The sequence below is a fragment of the Balearica regulorum genome, chromosome 1 (assembly GCF_011004875.1).
Source record: "Balearica regulorum gibbericeps isolate bBalReg1 chromosome 1, bBalReg1.pri, whole genome shotgun sequence".
In the NCBI taxonomy this organism is placed as follows: domain Eukaryota; kingdom Metazoa; phylum Chordata; class Aves; order Gruiformes; family Gruidae; genus Balearica; species Balearica regulorum.
The window spans coordinates 75,231,368-75,246,313 of record NC_046184.1 but is presented as its reverse complement, the minus strand read 5'-3'; the positions used below and the strand labels follow the sequence as shown (position 1 = coordinate 75,246,313).

General features: G+C 43.4%; 1 protein-coding gene across 4 annotated transcripts in view; it reads right to left on the bottom strand.

Annotated features, from left to right (window-relative positions):
- RASSF8 (Ras association domain family member 8) overlaps positions 1-7,366 on the bottom strand; it is a 91,537-nt gene extending 84,171 nt beyond the window's left edge. For 2 of the 4 annotated variants that reach the window (XM_075759095.1, XM_075759109.1), the window contains exon 1: positions 6,927-7,366. The gene's annotated coding sequence lies outside the window, so the exon portion shown is untranslated. The remainder of the gene's footprint in view (positions 1-6,926) is intronic. The other 2 variants (XM_075759086.1, XM_075759080.1) reach the window with 1 other exon arrangement.
- Positions 7,367-14,946: the final 7,580 nt, after the last annotated feature.

The window sequence follows — 14,946 nt, the reverse complement described above, 5'->3', positions numbered from 1 at the left end:
AGACTATTTTGTAAATTCTTGTTAATTCACTCATTTTCTGACAGATCTTGTCCTCTAGAATGAGTTTTGATGAAAGATTTTACTATGCTGTTTACCAGCTCCTTCAAAAAAAAAAAAAAAAATCAATGTTCCCTTGTATGATAAATAGCCTTTGTTATCTCTTTAGAGTATCAGGCTACCAATTCCAATCCCATTAATAGCATGAAAGCATTGCATTGTATTCAGCGACTGTTCTTTGTTAGTCCTGTTGCTCATCAGTGCTGATTCCACTACTTGGAATACACAGTCTCAAACACGCAGCTTATTCATTAGAAGTTTCTGTCCTTGATCCCAGTGAAACCAGTGCAAAGGCTTTGATTGACTTGAGCAGTGGATGAAGCCCAAAACAAGCGCACACACACAACACGGAGGGAGCGGTTCTCATGACCAAGAATGTGTTTTTAAAAGCCACACGATCACCTTCCGATGGGCAAGAACAAGGGCATTCCACTACTGCCATATGTTTCTCTCTGGATGCCAGTTATTCCGGGTCGTAGTGTTAGTTAATATTGCCAGCCGTACAGCTGCAAAGGCGCATTTAAGCATTTGGTATCTTCATTCCTGATATTGACTTTTAAATATTATTAGCTGTGGCATCTTCCTACTTTCTTCTCCAGGAAGAGTTTGACATGTGCAGATATCTGACGAGTCTGTCTTCCCTTCACATGTCACATTGAAACAGAAGCAAGACAAGGATCTCCAAGGATCTTACAAGTCTTTAAGAAGTACTGGCCAAAATAAGGTGCAATTTAGTACAGAATCGGGGGATTTGAGTCTAAGAGTACTCTTCCCTCTATTTGCATTGAAAACTGCTTTCTTTGTATTGTTCACTTAATGCCACACTAGTCAGAGTTAACGTTAGTATTAATCTACTGAATAATAGCTATAAATTCACTAATTGCCACAATACATGCAGCTTTTCTATGGCTTTAAGCTCAATATTAAGAAACACAAACTGACAACAAAAATACTTTTTAGAAAGCAACAAAGAATGCTTTGCTCTCAATCTCGGTTTACTTAAAAGGAGGTGATCACAATCAGTACAGGCACGGCAGGAGGGAGGGGAAGGGAGAGGAGAGAAAGCAGATACGATCTGTTGAAGATCCCCAAACAGTCCAGTGACAAGAACAACAGACCCTCCAACTCCTAATGCCACGCTGTCTCCCCATTTTGGCATGGATGCAAAACATCTGGCTGCCCAGTGGAATTACAGCCTTTCCTTATCCGTGCTCGTGAAACTGCTGACTGACGATAAAACGTAAAGTTTCAAAAGGTTGCTCCGGAAACTCCAGCCCCCCTTTGAATAACAGCTTGAAAACATTGACAAATGCTTCAGAAGTCAAAAATTCTTCAGGAAAAAAAACCCTTTCAGTTCAGTTGAAACAAAAGGAAGTTACAGCTCTTTAAAGATGAAAGGCAAGCATTCAATAAAAAGAAAGCTCCAACACTGCCTCGCCATTTTAAAACTGGACAACCTAGAGACACTGCAAGGTGCGTGCTGGAAACACATCCGGTACTGTTGCATTAAGGGAAGTAAGATGCAAGGTTACACCTAGTACAGCTTTCAAAGCAAGTAAGTTAATTTAAACTACAATGTCAGCCCTGGAGCAAGGGCAGAAGCTGGATGGAAGTCAGTTACATTACACATTTCTAGAAGTTTCCCTCCCCTTTCCTTTCAAAGGGGTAGTAAGGCATTAAAAACTGATGTCTCGAAATACCAAAAAACCGTAACAACTGCCAACACGGGGAGAAAGAACTATCCCTTCAAAGGCAGAAATGTCAAATCGCTGTACAAAGACAAGAGTAATACTACAGCAGAGGACAATGTTCAAGCTTACCTTCAGAACTGTGCTGCTTGTTTGCAGGTGAAAAACAAGTCCCGGAGCGCCTCACAATTCTTCAAAGCTCAAATATCCTCTTAATGCATCTGCATGATCATTTTCTATTCATAAAGAAGGTTAAACCCTCTTAGCTGAAATGTACATTATTATCCACAGTACTCATCACAATCCTCAAAATGAATATCAGTCCCACGCAGAAAAACTTCAAGGATCTTTACAGGTTATCAATAGTTTACTTGTAGTCTCTCTGTTAATATTCCCCTCAGTTCCAGCATCTGGGACTACAGAGAACATATAGGCCACGATTTGAAGATTCAATTTGGCAACCACAAGTTAAGACCTGTCTTGCAGAGTGGACTCCAATACCAGAATTTAAGGAAAAACATAAATTATCATACCTGGAATTGGCAGCATCCTACTGTACCATAATGCACGAGTACACAAGTTTTTTCTTATTTGTTACTGTGAATTGAGTTGTGGAATATTTCCCCAAACTCAATCTGAGTTTTAAGTAACGTTTTAAAAATAGAACTAATTCACTAATGTATATTCCCACCTTTGCAGACACTTGAGTGATCTGTTAACTACCCCATGTGTTTTGGGGAAAAAAAGAATGCATTAAATTTTTTTATCTATATTTATGCATTTAAATTACAGACCTAGTTTGTTACATACACAGAGGAGAGTACAGAGATGACCTTCTGTCCTCATTACCATTCTTCTCTTCTCATGCTAAAGATAGCCTAGAGAGTAAAAATAAATAAATCCTCAATAGCATTAGGAACTAGACAATGTCATGTTGAAAGATACCCTAAATGATGAGCCTTATCTCTCCTCGCTGGCTGGGACGGCAGGGGGGCTCTGACCCACAGAGGGGAGGGAGCATTTAAGCCTTGGCTAGGTGGTCTCTCCGCAGTAGGCTCTATTCCCAGCTGTAATTGCTTGTCAGCCCTAACTGGATGCCTGAACACTCCGGAATAGTTCAGCAAAGTATTTAAACAGATGGATGGTACAGGCCACTGGAACAAAACTCGGGATTTTTTTTCCTCTGGCCACGGCTCTCTTTCAGCGCATTCCTTTGAAGTCTGTGCCACTGAGGAATCAACAACAGCTGAGAAACATGTGTTATCATACAACATTGAGCGCAGCAACAGTATTGCACAGCAAGACACTTTTGTTCAATAATTCTGGACTATAGAAAGCATTACAATGTCTTTTGTTGTGGGTAAGCCCCTTTTCCAAGCACGACAAGAAAGTAAACAGATTCCTCCCTGCTTAAAGGGGTAACTAAAAAATAGAAAGGTGAATTAAGTGCATTTCTCAAGCGCCTCCCATCTGAAAGCTTACAGTGCTGCCTATCTCCTCAAGTCCTCTCAGACATATTTGACATTCTCCGTGTTTACGTTATCGCGAAAGACGACCAGATGCTCACAGAGATCTGAGGGAAGCACCAGCGCAGAGGGGCCGAGGCTGCCGTCCCGGTGGCAGATGTGACAAGCCCCCGTACGCTACAGCTCAAACCCACCTTCCCTTCCCAAGCAGGCCAAGCCCCGTGATCTCAACTTCACGGGTGACAAACCGGAGAGAGAAGCAGCGGCGGCACGGCACACGCAGACCACTCCCCCCCCCATATTTTATCAGTACAGAGAAAGATGACATACAATCCTCAGAACAGCAACAGCAGAAAACAACATGAACATCCTCTCATCGGCCAGGAAAGCTGTTCTCGTCAAAGCTGTGAGATCACCGCACACTTTGAAGGGGGTTAGGAAGGACAGAAAGAATTAGTTATGTATGACACTGAATTTGAAACTAGACTAACCGTCCAGACTCAGAGGCACGGCATTAGCCATGTGCATATGCAAGAGGATGGCAAGTTCTAACCCAAAGCTGATGCTGCTGCCTCACAGCAAGTTTCTACAGAATCGAGTCGCTCATTTTCACATAGGAGAAAGAACTACCTGCAACAGGGTACAGCCTTGTAGTTACAAAGTTTACAAGTCTCAAACATTACCGAAGGCAGGCATTGAGATTGTAATACCTCCCATTACAGTGTAAAGTCCCAACCCCAGCATGAAAAAACCAACAAAACCTGAGCTTTCAAAAAAGCCCTAGAAAAGCCACACATCATTTACATTTAATTTCAAGATAGAGATCTTAAAGACTTAAAAACCAGGCAAAGCCCTAAAATTAGAAAGCAAACAAAACCCCCACATGTACTAAGCCAATCTCATAATTAGAGCGCTCACAAAAAAAAACCCCACCAAAAAAAACAGGACTGCATACATCACGCTGAGGGGGGTCCTCAGCATAGTCCCCACAAGACAGTTTCCCCACCCTGCAATTCAATTTAATAGTTTCTTTTAGAGATGCCAAGAGTGCCCTTCAAATTCAGCATGAGGCAGACTGTTAAGGTACCACAGAGGCAGCATGCACTGATATCGTCAGAGATACACCAGCATAAAAATAACTCTAGTCTCAAAACTACTACGGCAATGCAAAAAAATTTATGCCGCTCCCAAAATAAATGGTGATGCTCAAGAGTTCTACTTTACAACTTTCAAAGAATGAATATTAGCACAAGCAAAACTGTCACCTGACCAGCATGCAAAACTGCAACTAAACAAAGACTAGTACATTTACATGTAATTATTCTTAAAATCATGTGTAAAAGCACTTAACAGAGATTCAGGAAAATCTCCACATCCTATGAGGTGCAGGCAGGAAGGCAGCTTAGGCAGAGGTCATACTGCCATGCGATGGCAGAAGCAGGAACAGAACCCACCATCCTCAGCTCGGCATTTCTGCAACTGAATCTCCTCCTTTTTATCTAACATGTTCCTTTTCAGGGCTTCCCTCAAAAGGATTTTAAAAAGCGATGTGGAACAATTTAATTTGGCTCTTTAGAATTATTGGTGGTGTTTCCAGAAACAGTCCAAGGTACAGTTTTAAGAGACTTAAACTTCTGGCTAACGTGACTTGTTATTTTTCTCCTTTCATTTCCCCTAATCCCAAAGTTTTTCATCTCCATAAAAGATAAAAATGAAAATTAATTCAAACAACTCATATTCTGTTGCACTTGTGGGGGTGGGGAAGGAGAAGGAAAGGGGGATTACTTATGTTTAAGAAGCACACTACCTTAACACTCTCAGTTGTCCTAAAAGACATAGAACTAAAACCACTCTGAATGCCAAGCAGTCATTTCAGTCCCCTCAGCAATTCATCACCTATCAAATAATTTTTTGCTATAAGATACAAGGAGAAGTACTTAGTTTAATGTCTAGCCTACTTTCTAATTAGATATCATCAAATAAAATTAAGTCTGAAATGGTATTTTCTCTCTTCTTTAAAGAAGGAGGGGGGAAAAAAAGTAGGGCTTAATTTGCAATTTAGCCACTTAATCTTGTGGTCTTCTGGAACGGTACCTATCAAAAGAGGTAATGCAACACAACCAAGATCCACGCTGTTTCCTTCTGACCTAAAAAGTTGATGTTTTATTTATGAACTACATATTCTCTACTGAAAAAGATACAGCTTCTTACTTTTACAACACTTAACACAATCACACCACTACCAAACACAATTCACTGGGAGCTTGAAAACCCTTAAACAGGTGCCTTCACAGAAATCATTAGGCAATTGATTTACTTGCTCTCCACAGCCCGACACATGCTTAATTTTAACACATGATGCTGACTAGAGCCGAGGCAGAAGCTTGTGAGGTCCAAACCAGACTTCATAAACCACACGACAGCACTTTTTGACACGGATGTAAGCAGTTTCCAGCAGTTTTGTTAACGTGTCAACCTCCAATATATCTGCAGTTTGGGGATGGAAAGCGTGTCAGGTGTAATTCTGAAGGAGACACTGAAATCTGCAACCTTCCCCCCCCTTCTGATTTTCCACACCGATGGAACCGACGAGCAACATCGAACAGCAATTTAGCACACCGCTCTGCTGGCATATTAAACTGCCGCTTTGCCGAACAGAAAATAGGCTGGCGTGCACGGCCGGAGTACTACAACCCCAAAGCGGACCCTGGACCAGACCTCCCCAGTAATAATTTAGAGCTGCATAAACCGAGGAGCAGAATCCATTTTCTTGCCCTTTAAAGTTCATGCCTCTGTATTGTCCTACCGTACTCTATTTGCTTAAGCTTTTCTCATCGATAGTCTCCCACTCTCCCTCCCCCCCCCCCCAAAAAAAAAATTTCTCATACATTCCCTGCTAGCAAAACAGATTTTCTCTTAATCTCTTCTTTCCTTACCGGGGGAGAGAAAGGGAGGGAGGGGTTGGGGCAGGAATAAGAGAGATTAAGCGTGAAACAAATCGGCACTGCCTGGAGAGGGGAAAAAAAAAAAAAAAAGACCAAAACAAACAGTCCACGTCGGGGGGAAAAAAAAAAAGAATTAAAGAGAAAGATAGGTTTAATTTTCTTTTGGGGACAGTATGAGGGAGGGGAAAAAAAGAAAACTACTCCAAAGACTTCCCTCGGTAAGGAAAGTAGCTTGCGAACTCCCTTCCCAAGGACACAAGAGAAATACCCCCTTACTTTTCCACACGATGCCCGAAAGAAGGAGAAAGACAAAATACCAGCAGAGAGGAAAAGCCGGAGAGAGCTGGGCAAGTAGCGAAGGAAGAAGCGAAAGGACAGAAACGAGTGCGAGCGGGCAGGGGAGACGCGTAAGGGGGAACGAGAGAGTCGACACCGCAAAGAAAAAAAAACAAAAAAAATTAAAAAAAATCCGAGGGGAAGTGGGAAACGGGCGACACGGACGGGAAAGTTGGCGAGTGCAGGCAGAAGGGAGAAGGGGGCAACGGGGGAGAGGCGCGGGAGAGGCGGCAGAGAAGGGTCGCAAACCCCGCAGCGGGGACGAGCCGAAAGACGCCGGGGAGGAGAAGAGACCGGGGCGGGACGCGGAGCCGGGTGGGCTGCGGGAGAGGGGCTGCAGCGGGGGAGGGAGGCAGCGAGCAGGGCGGCGGGGGAAGGGGAGGAGGGCGGGCTCCGGCGGGACGAGACCGCGCCGGAGTTGGCCGCGCACTTACCGCTCCGCCGGCGGCGGCTCAGCGCCCGTCCCGCGGCGGCTCCCCGGGCAGCGCCAACGGCCGCCGGCTCCGCCTCACGCCCCACGCCCCACGGAGGGCGGCGCGGCCGGCCCGCGGCGCAGCGCCCGGGGGCTCGGCTCGGCCCTCCGGGGCGCCCCGCTCCTCCCCCGGCCCCGCCGAGCAGCCACCGCCGCCGCCTTCTCGCCCGGCCGCGCGTGGGTGTCCTCCGCCCGAAGCGGCCGCCCCCGCCTCCTTCCTGCCTCTCCCTCGTTCCCCTTCACCGGGAGAGACATGTAACGGAACTGGGACGCCAGCACGGCATTGTGGGAGCTCTTAAAGCCGCAGCCGCCCGCTGCCCCCCGCCGCCAGCGCCGCCGCTGCTCCCCGCCGCCGCTCCGGGCGAGGGCGCGTCCGCGCCGCGTCCTTCCCCGCCGCCGCCGAGCGGGCAGGCAGGCAGCGAAGCAAGCGGCGGCGGTGACAGCAGCGTTGTAAAGGAGAGGCGCTACAGCCTTGCCTAAAAACAACCCCCCGGCGGAGTCCCTGGGACCGGCCGATAAAGCGTGCGGGGGCAGCGGGTGCTGGCGGTGGGAGTTCGGGGCGGGCCGCGGGGGGTCGGTGCCGGGGAGAACGGGGCTGCCCGCAGGCACCTCCGCCGGGGCGGGGCGGGGCGGGGGAGTGCGGGCAGGGAGCCCCCACACCGGGAGGGAGGGAGCCGGGGGTCCCGTCCCGCTGGAGGGAGAGCCGCAGGAGCTGGGGAGAGCTCCGGTCCCAGAGGAGGAAGCATAGTGAGAGCCCTGGCTGGGGCATAGACGTGCTGGGGTTTTTTTGTTTTCACTGAGATTTTTCTATTGTTTCTGGAAGAAGCAAGAATGCATTTGGTGCTTATTTTTAACTGAAACGTGGAAAGCCGGCAGTCACTGTTTTCTATTGTTTCTGCTTTGGGTTTTGATGATGGAAAATTCCCCGGAAAAAAAGAATACTCAGAGCAGCAAAGACTCCTAAGCAGCCAGCTATTTTGGGCAGAAAGTTTTGAATAAGAAGTTTGAATCAGTTTTGTGTTTATGCAACTTGGAATAGGAAAAATGACCGTTTCTAAAAAATCCCCAAACCTATTTGATTCACAGCCATTTTTTCACTGTCTGTGACCATTTGTGCTGGGTGTGCTCTCAGCTACCAGCAGCAGAGCAGCAGAAGTCATTCCCTGGGCTGGTGGCCTTCTCCAAACTGCCTGTGCACCACGTTCAGAGATCAGGATGTGCTGGTCATTTAAAGAAGGGTCTCATCAAGAGAACTTGTTGTTGTTGTTTGTGTTATCACCGATTTTTAAGTCCTGATACTTTAGATGAGAGCAGGATTTTGCTTCCGCGTGATTTTACATTGATGCTACATGAATATTTTCAAGAGCATTGCACATGCTTCAATTTGAATGCAAGCACATAAATATTTGCAAGGCTTGGGTTTGGGTATGTTTCTACAAACATACACTTTTCTAGTGGGTCTGGATCTTGGGTTACAACCACATCTTCCTTCATGGCTTTATACCACTGGGTATGTTTTTTGTTAGCACACCTGGCAAGGTGTAAAGTTCCTGATGAAAAAGTCTTGTGGATGCAGAAGGTCGTCGCCTCTAGTTCTGACCTGGATCTATGCCTTTTTATGCCCTTTTAGACAGGAAGAGGTGCAAAGCAGTCTGTGAGAAAGACCTTAAGCACAGTATGAAATTAGGTATGGTTAGGAAGAAATTGCAAAGATTAGGTGAATCTGTTGAGGAGCACGTGGTTTACGTAGTCAGCTACACACACCCGCCTTCACCTTAACCTGGAAAAACCCAGCACTGGAGGGACAGCTCCAGGAGAAAGGAAGGGCGCTGATGACCAGTTCTCCTCCAATCTACTGGATGAGATTAGTTTGCACCAAGTATTTTTTACTATGACTTTCAAGAGTGTCAGCAGACAACTTACAAGCAGGAAAAAGGGATGTGTTTTCCAGGTAGGCTGTTGCAAATATTTACCAAAATATTCCTGTAAAGATCCCAAGAAGTGCTGTGCTCAGAATACCGGCTGCTTCCTTTTTTTCATGAAGCCTGTAAACACAACAGGAGCTATAAAACTCATGGAAGATCCTCTCTCAAAATCCGGGCTTCAAAGGGAGGCGAGGGATCTGGGAAACTATTGAAACTCTATGAGCTGGGAAGTTATTGCTAGAAGGAGAAAAGCCTTTTTGAAGGAGTTAATGGTTTACTGAAAACAAGTACTTGATAAGTCATTGAGTTTGTATTGTTTGCCGCTCAGGGTGTTCAGCAGAACTGGGAGCCAGAACCTCAAACATCACATTTTCTATTGAAAGCTAGCTTGCCAATTAATTTCTCAAACCCAACAAATAATTTTTGTACACTTGCTGTGTAATTTCCCATTAGAAAGTTGACATTAGTGAATGAGAATCACCCTTTTATAGGCGAGAAATTAATGGCCATAATTAAGACATTTCTGGTGGAGATGTTCAGAACATGCGTAACAAGGCATAAAATGTTTATGGTCGCTATTGGCATGGTATTTCACTTGCTGGCTCTGACAGAGCTTTTGTAGTTAGAAAGACCATTGGCATTTTTAATATTCTAATGTCTCCTTTTTCCTGTTTCCCTTTTGTAATTCAGTTACGAAGGCACTGAAGAAAACACATTGCTGCTGCTTCAAAATAATGTTTGTGAAATTTTCAAAGTAATTTTTGCGCAGGTTGATAAGACAGTATGTCCAGGGAGGGCATCAAATAATACATTTTTGAGAGTGATTTTTCACATGAAACAATGGAACTCTTTGAGAAGGTGATATGGTGGCAAAAAGAGAAAATCAAATCTCTATATTGCTGGGATTGCGTAAGAATGTAGAATTTAACCAAGGCTATCTCCAACAGGGAAGATGACAATGGTCATTTAAGAAAAAATGGGGGGAAATTAGCCTCAAATCCAGTCATAAAATAGGGCTAAAACTGTACAGGTACTCCCCACCCCCATATAACATAGCAGACTAGTTGCTCTTTGAGCCGAATGAACAAGATGCCTTGTTTCCCAAGAAAATTGGTTAGGAATATATTACGGAGCGATGCTGAATTGTACCAGCCAAGGACACGACTTTGTGCCATTGTCGGATGTCTCTGCTGTGGCAGTCGGTTCCTCACTCTCAGTGCCCACCCTAATTGCTCCCTGATGTAGTTACATTGTGTGTAATCCTAAATAATTTGTGTTTTATTCACCTTCAGTCAGTCCTTCCTTTGCTGGAGAAGGGTAGGGACTCTAATTCAGTAACAACACATTTAAGCATGTCCTTACATTATGTAGAAATCTTGAGGATGTAGCCAGAAATGCTTTACGATCTGTATCACTGGTTGTTGTTTTGGAAGGCAGATTTACCATAAAGATCCTGCTTCATTTTTGCCAGAGAGGTAATTAAAGTACCCCAGGAGAGGAGTAAGACGCCCTTTTGATGCTAGCACTGAGCGTTGCACAGGGAATTCCTTACACCACACGGCCGTGCACACACAGAGTCTTACACATATGTCCTTAATGAGGACAAAAAGGAGAAAATAGGCCCACGTGCCTTTTGGTTATGTAAGTTTGCCAAGAATTACGCCTTTTTGACCGAAACCAGGAAGAGAATGTTTCTGAGGTTCCTTAATTTCCTCCTCTCCTCAATCCCTCTTCAGCTACCGCTGCCCTTTCCACTGTCATTTCACCTTGAGAAATCCAATGTCTCGGTGGGCTCTTTAAATTTAATCCGGACTATAAAATCAGGCTCATTGAGAACAGAAACAGCTCTGTGTGACCAGTTACACGTAATCATCAGGGCAGCTTTCAGTGTCCTGTATTTGCAGTAAACTCTTCATGGTCAGAATAAAACAACATTGTCTCTGCAAACGCTTTCTTGAGGAAAAAAATAAAGTAGGTCTCGATTCAGCAAATTATTTAACTGTGTACATATATTTAAGCATGTGAATAGTCTCAGCGGGACTGCTTGCATGATCAAAGTTATGCATGCGCTTAAGTACTTTGTTGAATTTGGTCCATAGCAAATAAATCTGAACTGATACTCAACAAGCAGAAAAACAAGCTAATTTGGAGTGGGGTTAATTTATGTCCTGCAGCGTATTTGCTTAACTGTAAAACGAACATTTCAAGAGGCTGTTTTTTTAAAATAGAACTGCTGTCTGAAATTCAGGGGAAGCAAACAAACATCAGATTAGCATTTAAGTTAAGTGCATTCTTCAAGCTCGCTCTTCTTAGTTTTGTTATTCTCTTCAGTTAACATTTACTTCTTGGAGCCTGAAGAGCAATAATTCCTGGTTGTTTCTCCTCTGGGTTTTCTAGATCTTGCCTCGTTATGTGCTGTGTATTGAGTATGAGTGACACATTGTGTTAGATGTACAGAAAAACGCAAACACTGTCTTAAAACAGTTGAAATCCAAAAGACTGATATTCCAGGATGTGAAATGTGCGCCATTTTAATTTCACGCAGCAGATTCTGGATGCTCCCCGAGACTTGCAGATTTCAAGACTCAGTTCCATGGAAGAAATCCAAATTAGCTCAAACAAATAAAAAAATCCCGATCAAATTCCTTCCCCTTCTTCCTGACCTGACCACAGAACTCACATTAATTGGGAAACCCGCCTTGAATAAGTGACCAGGGCCGTCCTGTACTCTCATTATTGCTGTCACTACCAGCAGTAATATGTGGTAACTCTCCCAGTTCATGGTTCCAGCCTAAGCATGGTATGAACGCATTCGGGGTAGTTACAGTTCTGGCAGGCAAGATGTTCATTACTCCTGAGTGTGGCTTTTCTGTTTAATGCACAGGAACGGGAATCGTGTAAGCCTGGTTCTACCTGTTAATCAATAAATGGCTCTTTTCCTCTGTTTTTCCTCGATTAATAGAAAGTCATCTCGTTGCTTCAGAGAGCACTCAGTTTTAGAGGAATATTTTGAAATCTACGGGGGGAGTGGTTCAGAGGAGTAAAACATTACTAGCGGACCTCACCCCTGTGCGTTAGCCATAAGATTATAAGATCACATGAACACCTATGAATCAGGTTTTAAAGTTTTCACTGGCCTGTTTAAATCAATAGTTATTTGGCACGGTCAGTTGTAAACCATAATTTGTAAAGTATTTTTTTTAAAATTCTGTCTTCTGTAGATCATTGCACAAGTCTTGGCTTTCATTAGAAAAAAAAGTAAGTTTGTAGTTGTCATGGTTACAAAGAAAAGCAAGAAAGGTGTGAACCTTGACAGTTCCAAAACCAAAATGCAAATAAGAGGAAATCAAAATGTCATATGATTTAGGGGGAGAAATTACTAATATTAGCCTTTAGACATTTAATTTTAATTTGAATGACAACAAAGTGCTTTGCCTATTAAGTTTTATGCAAGTACTTTGCATTATCTTTTTGCCAAATCCTGGCAAGAAGTATCAGTGTCAATCTCAAGCAATTTAGAAGAGAGAAAATGACTTATTATAGCTCTGATAAAGTATGGGTAGATACCAGCTAAAACAAACAAACATCCCTGTGGGGACTCGCGTCCATCTTCCCTAGGGAAGCTAAATGGTGACAGTACCACTATGCTAACCAAGGACTGAGAAACTATCTGAAAATCAAGCTACCTAAAATGATTCTTCTGTTGAAGAGTTGGTTTCGTATAGAAAAAAACCTCACACCTTAAAAAAAAAAAAAAATCCAATGGCAGGGACAAAAATAGTTGACTTAACTAGAGTGAATGACAAGAAAAATATTTTAATTTGGAAACCTAGAAACATGCACTTGAAACAGGTATGATATTTAACGTAGGAGTTAATTTGCTTGATGTCTGGAAATCTGTGCCCTTCTCTCATCAAGGATATTTAGACAAGCATATTCTTTTATAATACACAGAAAGGTTGTAAAGTCTTTGTGATTCCCATGCTTGTTTGTTTTTCCTGTAAACCGGAGAGGAATACCCCCTCTCTCCAGGTGTGATACAAAGCTTTAAGATACTAGGATGTCCCTCCATGAAGCTCACAAACCAGCAATATTTGAAGGGTCTATCATGGCATTATTGCTCATGATTTAGCATAATTATTATTTCCAGTGTAAGATATGGCTCTATGAGCAATGTATTTAAATATCTTTAAATACATTTATAACTATATTCACTTTCAGTTTATCAATCGCAGGTTTGTTATTCTTCTGTGAAGCTGGCAAAAGTATGCCAAAAGACATGCCTCCTTTTTTATTATGCACAGATTTCTATCATGCACATAAAAAGAAATACTAAACCCCTTTCATATTTTGCCCTTGTCAATAAATTCTAAAAACTCTGTTTTTCCTACTGCACAGTACTTCCATCTCCATTGAAAATGATGGGAATTGCCTGTCCCCTGAAGCAGCAACATCAAGTCTAATATACTTGAAGATACAAAGAGTGCAAAATTTTGAAAACATTTCAGTAATTCCAGAGTTTAAGCCCCATTTTCATAAGTAAGTAAGGGCCAGATTTCCAAAGCTTTTGGAAAATGCAAATAGATGCCTAGAGGGCTTTCAAAAGCACACATCAAAATGGAGAAGGAAAAAACCAGAACAAAGTATTGCTGCTGAGGTTTCCATATTAAGAAGTTTGCATGGGAAAAAAAAGAAGTTTGTTACTTCTCATGGATTTTTGGAAAAGCTTGGGAATAAACACTAAAACATCACTGTACAACAGATCTTCAAAGCTTTGTAGTAAATGTTTTATGTCATCCTAGCAAATCTGTTGCAGAAAAAATTGGTGCTTTGCTTTGCAAGGTCTGTATTTAACATGAATTCAGCAGATAAATTTCTTTGTTGAAAACAGTTTCCCTGTTGTTTTGTAAAGTCCTTTTCTCAGTCTCATTCCTTGCTTTTGTGGTCCATCAGTTGGGAAACATGAGAGGGCAAGATACGCACTTTCAACAAAGAACTAATTTCCTGATCCTTATGACCTGAGTGCGCCAAGCTTCCCCACAGAGAAACAAATTGGATGACTATTTTAGGATAATTGGGTAGTTCGATGCCTTACAAGTAAGTTATTGGAAATCAGACCTGTGAAAAGCTCTTTCCTGGCTTTACCTGCAGTTGCCTCTCAACGAGCACTTTGGTTTTGAGAGGTTTCATTTTTTTTGTCCACTTCAGACACAACTGAAAAAGAGCAAAGAGAATAGCGAAAGCAGGTTTGTGAGAAGGTTTCAGATATGTACATTATAAACTGGTTGTTATTGGGAATAAAGTTTTCTTCCTTATGCTTTTCTTGTCCCTCCTCCTCTTCCTTTTACATGGTGTCTTTTTAAGTACAAAATTTGCAAAAGTCTTGTGTGCCTGTGTGAGGCTCCATCCACTATCACACTGTATTTACAGATCTATGCACATCCTTAAACTTTTAAGGTCATGTGTCTTGGCTTTTTACACCTATTGGAAGTACCTAGTTTACTGGTGAATCAAGGTGCAAGATTCTCACTACTGGTTCATGCCCCGTGTTTTTCCCCCAGCTCACAAATCTTGCAAATTTCTTGTGGGACACCCTAATTCCTTGTCCTCCTTGGGGCACCCTATGCTGGGAGCACTGATGGATCTCATCGGTCATGCGGTAGCATGTGGAGTCACAACCTAGGAGAGGCTGTTCCAGGACAAGGTGCTGCCCTGCAGGGTCCCCGAGGTGCTCCGCAGGGAGGTTTCCTGGCGCGACCCTCCCTCCTGATGCCACACACAAGCTGGCCAAGTGGCCTGGCACAGCCACCTGGTTGTATCTTCATGTAATCCACGTCTGGGCTGACGTTCCTGGCCCAGGATTGAGTAGAGATCTTCGTTGATAGCTATCAAATGGGCTGCCAGGGATAACGAAGCCTAAATCTGTTTCAGCAACTTTCACTTGAGCAGACCCAATGATCTTGGAGACTATAAATGAAGTAAAGCCTTCACACTGCTTTGGGGTTCATAATAGTTTTACAGATGGGTGGGAACTATACCCAGAAGTTGAGTGGGCCA